This window comes from Phyllopteryx taeniolatus, chromosome 4 (genome assembly GCF_024500385.1).
Source record: "Phyllopteryx taeniolatus isolate TA_2022b chromosome 4, UOR_Ptae_1.2, whole genome shotgun sequence".
In the NCBI taxonomy this organism is placed as follows: Eukaryota; Metazoa; Chordata; class Actinopteri; order Syngnathiformes; family Syngnathidae; genus Phyllopteryx; species Phyllopteryx taeniolatus.
The window spans coordinates 14789033-14802069 of NC_084505.1; the positions used below are offsets into that span (position 1 = coordinate 14789033).

The window sequence follows — 13037 nt, forward strand, 5'->3', positions numbered from 1 at the left end:
TGACAGTGTCACGCCACAGAACAGTAGCAAGTTAGCCAAGATGGCGGCACGGACGCGTCATCTTCGTCATGCCCTCCATTGATGCAGCAGCCAATCATATTGCAGTGGGGCGTGTGCCCAGAGATCTTGCACTTGAGAGAACAGATACTGTTTGTGGCAACCCTCGCTCACACACACTAACAGCACGACTCTCGCTCTTGATGTCACTCACTGGGCCACGCCCCTTAAGGGCACATGTCCAACACACCATTACTACAGTACATACAGTAATTACAATGCATGAAACAATTTTATTTCTCTACAGTCACTTTGATTGTTTATTATGCTTCTATACAATACAGTGCTATTTTCATTTCTTAAGAAAGCCGTAACATGTTTTTGGAGGGGCTGGAATGGGTTGATGGCATTTCAATTCTTTTTCATGGGGACAATGTATATTATACGTGAGTAATTGAGTTAGAAGCTTGGTCACGGAACAAATTAAACTCAGAAGTCAAGGTACCACTGTATTCTGCTGCTGAAATAAATCATTGTAACTGTCATTGAAGACTTCAAATACATGGACACTACTGGTATCTTTTGGGCTTGTAAAGACCCCCGTTTAAGGCTTTTCTCCTGCTAGCAAGTGGAGAGACGGACAGTGTGCCCGGTGTTATCAATGAAGCCAGACTCTGAGCTCTCCAAAAAGTCCGGCTTGGAACTCATCCATGGCAGGGCATTAGGCCTGGAGGTTTGTGTCGTTTGTAATTTATAACACTGGGGGAAATAGGCAAGAGGACAATATGGAGAGAAGAGGGAGAGGGGGAATGTGGAAGGAGGGGGATGGGAAGCGGCTGTGCTTCTCTGAGTGTGCTGCGCAGACTGCAGGAATTTTAGCCCTTCTTTGAGGCTTACCCTGAACAGGCCTTATTTTCTAGATAAAGTTAGACACAAACTCAGTTAATGTATGGCATTAACATTCATGTGTCCAAATACAGAGACTGCCTAGGAAAGAATAAAGTGTTAGTTTAAAAAACAAAAAAAGATTCTAAGCAAAGTACAGTGCAGCGTAAAAGTCACTATAGGCCACTACTCGCTGACCTTTTTCACAGCAGTCATTTTGACAAAGTAAATAGCAGGACAGAAAACAAGCAATAATGCATATACTGCATGTTATTGGAAAAAAGGACAAACTCCGACTGCAACGGACAATCAAAACTGCTGAAAGGATTGTCGGTACCCCCCTACCCACCCTTGAGGACTTGCACGCTGCCAGAACTAAGACAAGGGCGTGCAAAATCCTCTCGGACCCTCCCCACCCCGGTCACCGGCTCTTCCAGCTCCTTCCCTCAGGTAGGCGCTACCGATCATTGCAAACTAGAACTAGTAGACATTCCAACAGCTTCTTCCCTCTTGCAATCAACTTCTTAAACAGCTAACTTACAATTCCATTACAACAAGCTGGCAATTTATTTATTTATTTATTTTTTTTTGACTTCAGTTCGTTGTCACATTTCTGTGGGGCCAATTATGTATTACTCGTGCACTCACTGTAGTTGTCTCGCCGTGCTGCACTATTTGCATATAGTGGCCACTCATGCCAGAGTAGCATCTGCTCCATTTGCACAATGATTGAGGAGTATCTGTAACATTTGCACAACCATTGTCCCAGATTATCGCACTACTCGTCACTTTAAACCGCATACACTCCTTGAAGTCTCAGTGCCCTTTGCACAATGGTCATTGCACCGGACTATTGCGATATTAGCCATTCAAACTGCTCTAAGTGCTAGAGGACTCTGCATCTTTTTGCACAATTGTTGTTTGTTGTTGTTTTTTGTCAATGTCTTTATGTCTCCAAAGTGTTCTGTAAATTGACTGTCTGTTGTACTAGAGCGGCTCCAACTACCGGAGACAAATTCCTTGTGTGTTTTGGACATACTTGGCAAATAAAGATGATTCTGATTCTGATTCTGATGTTTATTTTAGATCCATCCATCCATTTACTACAGTGCTTGTCCCCATAGGGTTGAGAAAGAACAGATGACATTGGGCGAGTTGTGGTTTTACTGTACACACTGGACTGGTCACAAGCAAGGCACATACAGACAAACAACAAGAGTCGTCAATTCACCTAAAACTTTTTTGGCATGTGAGAGAAACCCTGAATAGCCAGAGAAAACCGACACAAGCACAGGGAGAATATGCAAGCTACACACAGGAAAGCCAGGGCTGAGATTTTAACCCTGAACCTCTGAACTATGAGGCAGCCGTGCTAACCAATCAACCACTCGGTATTCCCATACTTTTAGTATGGAACTAGTTTCTCACCCTGCTTCACCCCAACATCTGTATTTTGGCCTGTCTAACTGCCAACCGGGAAAGGTCCTGAGGAGAACTACTTCCTAGTAAACATCTACTAGGCTTTACACGATCAGCATTTTTGGGGCCGATCACCGATCAGCAAGTTTAAAAAAACGATAACCGATCACCGATCACAAGCTGGAGCAATGTGTCTATTTACATGACTTGTTCATTTATTGCATATACTTGTGTACTGTATACTGAATATCCTCAAGTATTCTCGAGCATTTTAGACAAAAGTTAAACATCAGTGACATCTAGGGTGCATTCAAGGATTGGCCACTGACATAAGTGTAGGTCAAATCAACAGAAATAATGGGTGCTAACTTACTGTAATTAAATTACTTTATTGCAAATAAATTACTTTAACAAAGACTGCTAATGACATGCTTACTCTAACTTTCTCAATGTCCCGGCTATATGGACGGTGTTGTCCAGAGTTTGCGTCCGTTTGGCTTTTCCTGACTTTTGTAGTGTTGAAGCATTTAGATGACGTTCCCCACGACGTACTTAAGTTGTGCACAGACTGCAAACAACTTACGTGTTGTTTGTCTGAGACAACGCAAAATAGTCCCACACCGAAGACGTGTTTTTTCACCGACAAGATTGAACAAAACTTTATTGGCCGTCAGATAGTTACAGTACTACGCCACAAGACACCGGAACAAGGCTAAAAAGAAACTAACTTTTGGATTCATACACAACGGCGATGCGGAGTAAATGTCTTGTGCGGAGCCGATCGATGACGTAATTGATCGGATCGGCAAATTATGACATGAAGGCCGATCGGCCAATCAGCATAAAATGTTAATTATCGACCTGCTACCGATCAGTCCGATCAGATCGGTGTAAAGTCTAATGTCTACCTATGGTGCTTCATTTCATTTAACAGACTCTCTAGCTGTTTAAACTATCATTGTATAGCATCATATCATGTTATTAATATTGCCCGCTCAGCATCCATTGTAGCCTGGTCATCCTGAAAGGGGATCCCTCTATCTGTGATTCCTTTCAAGGTTTCTTCCTTTTTGTTCCCAAATGCGTTTTCTCTGAGTTTTTCATGCCCGGATGGGGGGTTTACACCAGAGGATGTTATTTTCTTTTGTAAACTGTTGGCTTGTGAAAGCCCTTTATGACTATTTTGTGATTAAAGGCAATATAAATAAATCTGACTTGAGGGTTCAGATATAGGTAAATACACAAATTCTAAAGATATTATTCTGTATCTTATATACATAACTACAGTCTATTTGAACACGCTCTTCCTCCAAATAAAAAAAATATATATGGTTTACCTGATCATCAAGTACTTCGTCAAGGGAAATAACCTCCTCCATATGGTGTGTAATAGTATATATGAATTTCAGCATTACATAACATTTTACTGGATGGAAATTGCAGAAAAACAGTTTTGCCCAAACTCCCTACTGCCCAAGTGGTTTTGTGAACATGGGATGAGTTGCTGGAAATGGGGTGATACATGTTAAGAGCAGTTATAATGCCAGATCAAACTGGCTTTGGGAATGCTTTGGGCCTTTAGTCACACTCCTCCTGTTGTACTAATCGGGTCTTAAAAAGACCATTCCATTTTGAACCAGAATCTGAAGAATGTAGGCTAATTCAAAAGCCAGCCTTTTAACACAACAAACTTGGTCAAGGAACCCCAAAAGGTCAAACCAGCCATTGAAATTACCCAATGTCAAACGTAATTTTTTGTTGTTGTTGTTGAAAGAAAAACAGAAATATCAGCTGCCTACCATTGTCTTTTTTCCCACCTATGTTTTAGTTTGTGTTTATTTCTTGAGTTGTGTTGCCTTTTGCAACAATGTCAAAGTCCGCTTAATGGGAGAAAAAGAAAAATTCCAAGAAAGACAAGCTTTTGGACTGGTGACAGCTAGTAAACACATATATCTATGTATATAGGTATGTAGACACCTGGCGGGGTATTCCAACAAGAAGGTTTAAAATGCTCTTAATCTGAACCTGATTTCTGACTTGACTTCCCCTGAACTCAAAAACTGGGATCATTCAGGTCCAGAACCGCAGATCTGAATTAGTTCAATCAAGTCTAAGTACCACCATGTAGTATCACCTTGAGCTAAGCTCGTGCAAGGCCACAACCAAAAGAAATGATCAATGGAGCCCTGAGACGTTGATTCATCCTGGAATGATAAAAACATGAGGGCTGTCCTGATCCGATCTTTGAGATCGGATATCGGTCCGATGTCAGCGAAAAAACGAGTATAGTGTTTGATACTCAAAAATAAAAATCTCAGATTTGATCACTCTTATACAAGCAGTCCATTCCATGCGCCGCTCCATCACTTCTGTCCAGCAGCGCCCGGACGGCATGCAGACTCCATGTGATCAAAACAGCAGGTTGCTTAGGTGCTAACATCGTAGCAACGAGTAAAGGATTCTTTATGCTCGCGCGGGCGGCGACCGCGCTGACGTCACTGCGGCTGTCCCTTGCGTAGTTTGTCTTTATACTCGAGCGCAACCCAGGTGTGCAGTTTTGAAAATGTACTGCAGTTCACCTCCAAGTCAGGGGTGTCGCTACGGCTGGTATTGGCTAGGACACCACAGGGTGGAGTTTCCTCTACATTTGTTGGACCATTTCCGGTAGCCCTTTTTACTTTCCTTTCAGGAACAAGGAAGAAAGCATCGACCAGACGAGTGGATTTATCCCGTGAGCTGATTGGCTGCGCATCATCGCAGCCTCACCCAGCATCTTCCCTTGTTGTGTCTCGCCAGTCTCGTCCACGCTGTTGAAAAATTATTTATACAGTAATCATTCGTTTATCACGGGGGTTAGGTTCCGGACCACCCCCGCAATAAGTGAATTCCGCGATATAGCATCCATCCATTTTCAACACCGCTTATCCTGGTTAGGGTCGCAGGATACTGGAACCTATCCCAGCTGACTTCGGGCGAAAGGCGGACTACACCCTGAACTGGTCGCCAGTCAGTCGCAGGGCACATATAGACACGGACAACCATTCGCACTCACATTCACACCGTCACTGAGTGGGAACTGAACCCACGCTGCCTGCACCAAAGTCAGGCGAGTGTACCACTACACCATCAGTGACGATATAGCATCCATCCATCCATCCATTTTCTGAGCCGCTTCTCCTCACTAGGGTCGCGGGCGTGCTGGAGCCTATCCCAGCTGTCATTGGGCAGGAGGCGGGGTACACCTTGAACTGGTTGCCAGCCAATCGCAGGGCACATAGAAACAAACAACCATTCGCACTCACAGTCATGCCTACGGGCAATTTAGAGTCTCCAATTAATGCATGTTTTTGGGATGTGGGAGGAAACCGGAGTGCCCGGAGAAAACCCACGCAGGCACGGGGAGAACATGCAAACTCCACACAGGCGGGGCCGGGGATTGAACCCGGGTCCTCAGAACTGTGAGGTTGACGCTCTAACCAGTCGGCCACCGTATATATATATATATATATATACATATACATTTTTATTTTTTTTTTACAGATTTTTAAGTTGTATGACTCCAGTCCCACAATTATTGTATTGTATTTGTATTGTATTTAAAATGAAGGTACCCACCATTAAAGTTGACGTCGATTGTACTGCGGCAAGAGCATTGCGGCTGTCATCCAGATATTATTTTCGTCCTTCTTTATGAAGCGGACCGAAGATTCATTTATGCCATAATGACTACAAACTGGCATAAACCTTGTGCCGATCTGCCTTTTATTCAACTGGTCAAGAAGTTCCATCTTTACTGCGAGATAGCTGCTACTGCTAGCATCTTGCTCCGCTAACTTGCATCGCTAACTGCCAACCAGCAGGTACCTTGTTTGGGCAGCAGTGTAGGACTTGACATAAAGTATTGTTACGTCTTCCAATGATAAACAGCGAGACGTCAGTCTATTTATCTCACATTTTTCGATAATGTAACGAAACACAGTTACCGTGAGACGTACACCGTCAACAAACACTCAGCTTGCCCACAGGCACGGAGAAGCGATGTGTTCAGAGACACTCTGAATTATCAACGCTCAGCACAACTGAGCTTTTGTACTGTACTGTACAGGTGTTTTATGTCGTGTAATCTGTGTTTCAATAAATTGTCAATTGTTTTTTCCATTATTTAGCTAAAAAAATGCTTAGTTTACCACGGCAATTAAAAAAAATAATTATCAGCAATATGAATATGATTTTTAAAAATCCGCGATGCACTGAATCCGCAATAGGTGAACCGCGATATAGCGAGGGAACACTGTATTAACAATATTTATTTGTTACTGCAAGTGTGTATCTCCCTGTATGCACCACACTGCCCCGCAGAGGTCAAGACGTGCGCAGCACAGTATATGTAACCCATTGGTTAACTGTCCATCCATCCATCTATTTCCTGTACCGCTTTATCCTCACAAGGGTCGCGGGCATGCTGGAGCCTATCCCAGCTATCTTCGGGCGAGAGGCAGGGTACACCCTGAACTGGTCGCCAGCCAATTGCAGGGCACAAATAAACAAACAACCATTCGCGCACGCATTCACACCTACGGGCAATTTAGAGTCTTCAATCAACCTCCCATGCATGTTTTTGGGATGTGGGAGGAAACCGGAGTACCCGGAGAAAACCCACGCAGGGACGGGGAGAACATGCAAACTCCACACAGCCGGGGCCGGGATTTGAACCCCAGAACTCAGAACTGTGAGGTAAATGTGCTAGCCAGTCTTACACCGTGCCACAGATTTTAAATTGTATTATTTCTAATTATTTTAATGATAATAATTGATGCAATTATTGAAATTGTATTACTTACTACTAATTATTTTAGTAAGGTTAATTTAGTTTTTGCCAATAAATCAGTTAACCAAATATTTCATTAGACAAATAAATATGAAAAGTAAATAATGATGAATAAAAATGTAAAATGGTTTATTGAACAAATAAAATCACTCATTTTAAAAAGTAATTATTTAGAATTGAACTAAAATAACCAATTATTTATTAAAAATAAAACAAATTAAATGTATATGTATTTAATTTAATTGTAATCTATATGTATTTAATTGTATCAATCAATTGATGAATTATAAGTGAAATTAATACAAAATAGATAAAATGAAAAAAAAACATTTAACTCGATTTTTAAGAAAATTGTCTTAATTAATGGGAAAATATTCGTTACTCTTGATAAATGCTCATTGAGTCAGATGAAACAACAGAGGTGGCCCCTGTACTTTGCCCACCCCTGAATTAGACTGGTCCTAGTCAGAGCCGCAGCATGTCTATCATGATTTAATAAAACATCAAATATGTTTATATAAATGATTTCTACTTCAATCACTTCCAATCCTATGGAACTATTTTTCTTACAATATTACAGTTAACGGCTGTTTAAATGTGATGGTGACTTTTGTCATCAGCGGACAAACTATTGCACAAAATTGGCACAGACGTCAGTGCAAATCCACCGTGTTGACTGAGTATGAAAAGCAATAGTTTTCAATCAGAAATTAGTCTGGGAATACCATCAAATAATAATTTATTTAGTTGTGCCTCAATAGCAATGGGATCGAGAAGAAACAGACAAGGCGTGTTCGCTTCAGGTGGGAGGAGACACGTAGAACGTCAGGACTGAGCATAGGTAGTTAGGTTCACAGAGTCTGTTACCATGACGAATGTCCCTATTTTATGGTCATAAAATCAGTGTAAAACATGCTTCTTTGGGGATACGAGCCATGCTGTGTAATCTTAATCTCTCTCTCTCTCTCTCTCTCTCTCTCTCTCTCGCATGCATGCACACGCACGCACACGCGCGCACACACACACACACACACAATATAAATACTATAAGTCTGGTCAACAAATAGCTTCTTCATTCAGTCATTTAGGTGAATCAAGCAAATAATGCATGTGTTTTTTTTTTTGGGAGACTTAAATATTGAAATGGTGGCAGGTGTGTGTGGACTCCCATATATTATTAATTTTTAATTTATGAGACCTTCACGCTCTGATTCTTTTTTAAAAATCAGAAGTTACTCACCAGTTAGTTTTGAGTAGTTTTTTTTCCACGGAGTCCTTTCTTACTCAATAAATATTTGGAGGACGACATTTTACTTCTACTTGCATTAGATTATTCTATAGTAACAGTACTCTTACATGAGTATAATATTTGGCTACTCCACCCACCTCTGGTCTGATCTAGGCATTATCCTGTGCGACCGTTGGCAACAGACCAAGCTGCCTAATTTTGATACCTCAAGATGAGAAGCTATAATAAAAAAGATGAAACACTCTCATATGCAATACTGAAAGTCTCTCGTACACAATGCTGAAATGTTCTCATTCACAATACTAAAACGATTTTATACTATTTTAAATTGTCCCACACAGACGACGTGTTTTTTCAACGACAAGACTGAAAAAAACTTTATTGGCCGTCAGAAAATAAAATGCATAAAATGCTAATTATCGGCCGATACCGATCAGGTCGATCAGATCGGTGTAAAGTCTACAAAGTACTAAAATTACACTTCAACTTCAGAATTTGAAGTGCAATCATGCATGACGTTATGCAAGACTTCATGCAAGACGCCAACACATTGGGTGCGTTCCGAAATGCATTTCTAGGACGCTCTGCTACACTTCGTACCATTCGGAAACTCGGAGCATTGTTGGAATGTGCTGTTCGGTTATTCAGCGCGCCACACTCTGGGAGTGATGGAGTGTACTCTGGCCGCTCTGACTGGGGAGACAGAGCGACAGGCAGGACGTGCATGGAAGCTGTTCTAGCAAGCTGCGAGGGTTGTGGGATGATGGGGGATTTGAACAAACTCATTCACTCAGTCATTCGTAAAGTCAAAGAAAGGGAGCACGCTCTGCCTCGTGGAACACTCGCACTCTCAGAGTTAGGGCGTTAGATTGAATTTCCGGACACACCCATTGTGTCACCGTGCCCTTAGTTCATTGAGCATCAATGAATGTCAATGTCTGTACCTCTGTTTTAATTTTTGGAGGGCTTTTCATAACATAAGTATGTGCATGCCATTTTGAGCTTATTCTAAAAAGTATTAAGACAGACAGAAGTTTGCACACACGCACTTGCAAGCACACATCCTTTTATAAAACACAATCCACCTGGAAATCTGTACTTCAGGTTTTATCACATATCCTCACCCTCTGCACTGAAAATGCATATGAATGAGCCACTGATTAATGGCAGTGGCACTTCATCATGAATCATGGCATCAATTGAAAAAGAAGCCAAGAAACAAACATTTATTTTTGTTTGGGAATCAAAAGCAGCGACATACAAAATAGGGGAAATACTCCAAGTGCTATATACTGTATAGCTTCTGCAGTGATTGCTGTGATTGTCACAGAGAAAAATGAAATATTAAGTGGTTAGATATTAAGGTAGGAAAAATCAAAACTTGAAGCATGTCTGTTAGAGGTGGAGGCAATGACACGTAAATTCATTATTACATGGAACATAAGGAGCTCTTTTACTGTAACAGAGCTGTTTTACGGTTTTCATTTCAACAGTGACTGACTTGAAGGACAATTAAGAATGTTATAATATTACTGAAACATGCCTATACCATTAATAAAGGTTTTATGATGGCATACTGTTTGACACTGTAAAGTTTCTCTTATCTTTTCTCTTATGTTCTAGCCAACCAGTATCTTGGAACAGATTTTGGTCAACCTCAGGGGTTCTACTTGGTTGGCAGAAGAAGTTGTCTGTTCTTTGAAGTGGTATCCCTCATGAGGAAAGATTAAGTGGTTTTACCAAGAATGATGTCATTCAATTCCAACACTTGTTGCAGCATAAGCACCACAGGGTGCAAACACTCTGACTCACTTTCCAGTAAGATGCTTTCCATACAAACACCAAGAAGGAAGAACACAATTTGAAAATCAAATCACAGTCCTGTTTGTATTCCAACATGATCAACAGGTGGAAATAAGCAGCAAAGAGTCTGTGAAGCCTGTTGGATCGGAACTAAGCATAGATTGGCCTATATTGCAGCAATCAGGGATCTGGATCAAGATGTGCTGGGCCACATGTAGGCTTTTTCACTGCAGGCCTTACTTCCAAACATTGCACTGATTGCAGCATGTTTCTGAGTCTATGAATCACTGCCTGAACATCAATCATTGAAAACAACATTCAGTGGTCAGGTCTTATTCCGATCAGTGAGTAGCAGCCCATCAACTCATGAAGTTGATGCCAATCCCGTGATAAGTGACGATGTCATGATGATTGGGTGTCCCGACCATACCATGTCCAGAAGGGGAAAAAAAACAAAAAACTGGTTACATAACGTCATGAGTGATTGGACCCAGAGGTTAGCAACTACATCATTTTTTTTTTGTATTATTGTAAATCCTTGTTGATTCATATCTTCCATTTGGAGAAAATTCATGCATTTTTCAAGAAAAGCTGGGAGATGATGAGGAGAAAGTGTCTCCCACCTTAGAGGGACAAGTCTCCTTCCCACATTCAAGTTTGGCAGCAGTCGTGCCTTGCCCAGGGGCAGAGAATCCTAGTGCGGTGGAGCCAAAAAGCTGTGCATAACCTGATCTAAGCTATTCAAACATCCCTCATCACGTAAAGGTTGGTTGGTCCCAGTGCATGCCAGTGAGTGAATAACATCTACTGTACTCCCAGGAATATCATAAATGCTGGAAGTCATGGAGGGAGAAGCGGGGGTTGGGGCTGATAAATTCCTGCTTCTTACTCTGCTACTTGATTTGGTCCCAAAGTGACCCTCTCATTAAATAGCAAACCTGTAGCTGAGTGACTAACCCCTGGATGCCAGTAATTGTGGCAGTCCCTGTGAGAAAGCGCAATTAGTGAAAGGGTCAGAAATTTCCAGAAGGGTGTCGGTCTCAATTTATTAACTCAAAATGAAACCCCTGAGCCAAGCTTTGACACACAGTTGGGGACTGCACTAGGAACTGTTTAATTCTAAACTGCCCTTTTATATTATTTCATTTCCTTTTACACTTGCACTAGATTGTTATATCTGGTGCATCAATAAAACACAAAAGATTAAACGCTAGAGCAGTTTGACAGCGAGAATGTGGTTATACCACGGACATTTCCGGTTGTTCGCTCCAGCCCTTTTTTTAGTCATAACATCACATCATAGTCATGATTACATTATACTACTCCAGAATCTTATACTATTATTTGATATCAGTTCAGTACTTATGCTAATTGTAGGAAAGGCTTATTAAGTTCCATGTTTATAAAACAGGATATTTACATTTTCTTAAATTTTTAGAAATATGCATCTCGTTTTTACAACCTATACAATGACTACTATGAGTTGTAGCCAGGCAGCTGGTATGTTATGGTCCTACTTTAATACTAGCACTTGTTTATTGCTACCACAAATCTTTAACTACAATTATCGGTCAGTTTTTTAATCGATATTGCCAACCCAGAAAGAATCAATATCAGTTGTGGAAAAAAGTTGAGTACCTCCATCCCTAATTCCATAATGAATGTGTTATACTGTGAAACTGTAACTACTTAGAGATTTGTGAAAACGTCTAATACGGTCATGATTTATTATTTTACAAAATATAACACACATTAAGGCTTCCCCAACTAATCCTGACCTGTCCAGAGACACCAGTGACTTGGAAAGCTCAGACCCAACACAATTTTTTCTACAACGCTCATATTCGTGGCTGTAACATTGCAGGTTTTTCACTTTTGTGACAGACTTCAGACAACTGTGACAGTCCAAAAATAAATTAACAATGACTTACATTACAAGGCACTTTGAACGGAGAGTGTGGTGTGAACAGAGCCAGATTGACGGGAAACTTTGACCCTGTAGCCCTCCCTGCAACAGTTGCTTATGACCTCCGCAAGAGGCCGGAGGCAAATTCCCTCTGGTGCTGCTTCAGTCGTAACAACGTTCTGCTCCAGCTGCTACACAGAGTATCAAAACCAGACCTACAGTATATAATATCATATTCCGAACTATAAAGATGTTGAGTGAAATACCCACACAAGCAGAAATGATATCAACTAACAAATACAACAAGCCCTATGTGAAATTCTGTCCCAGTCGCTTAAAAAGTGTAACAATACCTGCTCCGACTGTACATCAATAACATTATACTTTAAGGATAAAAGGACAGAACATGGGGATGCACTACTGACACAATTATAAATATACCATATTTGTAATTCTGTGAAAATCACCTCAAAAAACGTATGCATGTTTCATGCTTCCATCAGCAAATAAACAGTAATGATAAAAACAACCCCCTGCTAGTATATTATGTAATGCTAAATTGGCAAGGAGAGCTACACCTAAATTCTGGTAATGGAGCTCAATGATTGCTCTGTTTTCCACTCCAATTAATCCTCTTAAAGACATTTGAATAGTCTAACAAATACAAAATGCATATGCATATTCAGTGTTTTTAGGGCTACTATAAGGATGCGTTGCATCAAACTGATATGAATCTGTCTCTATGAGCTAAATGAGCTAACCAAAACAGAAATTTTACAATAAAAAGTAACATATTGTCAATTAAAAACAGCATCGTGGTGATTGTAAATGTTTGTGCAAGTGACCATATTGCTGTGGTCAAATATAAATTCAAAGCTGGAAAATATACACTTACACTTACACTTACAATTACACTCTGCCAGTAATAACCTGGATGCAAATAGTGTGGA

The 13037-nt window shown here is 40.8% G+C and overlaps 1 protein-coding gene across 3 annotated transcripts in view; it reads right to left on the reverse strand.

Moving 5' to 3' along the window:
- Nucleotides 1-13037, reverse strand: part of cnnm2b (cyclin and CBS domain divalent metal cation transport mediator 2b) — a 65411-nt gene that overhangs the window by 49883 nt on the left and 2491 nt on the right. The gene's annotated exons all lie outside the window — the stretch shown is intronic.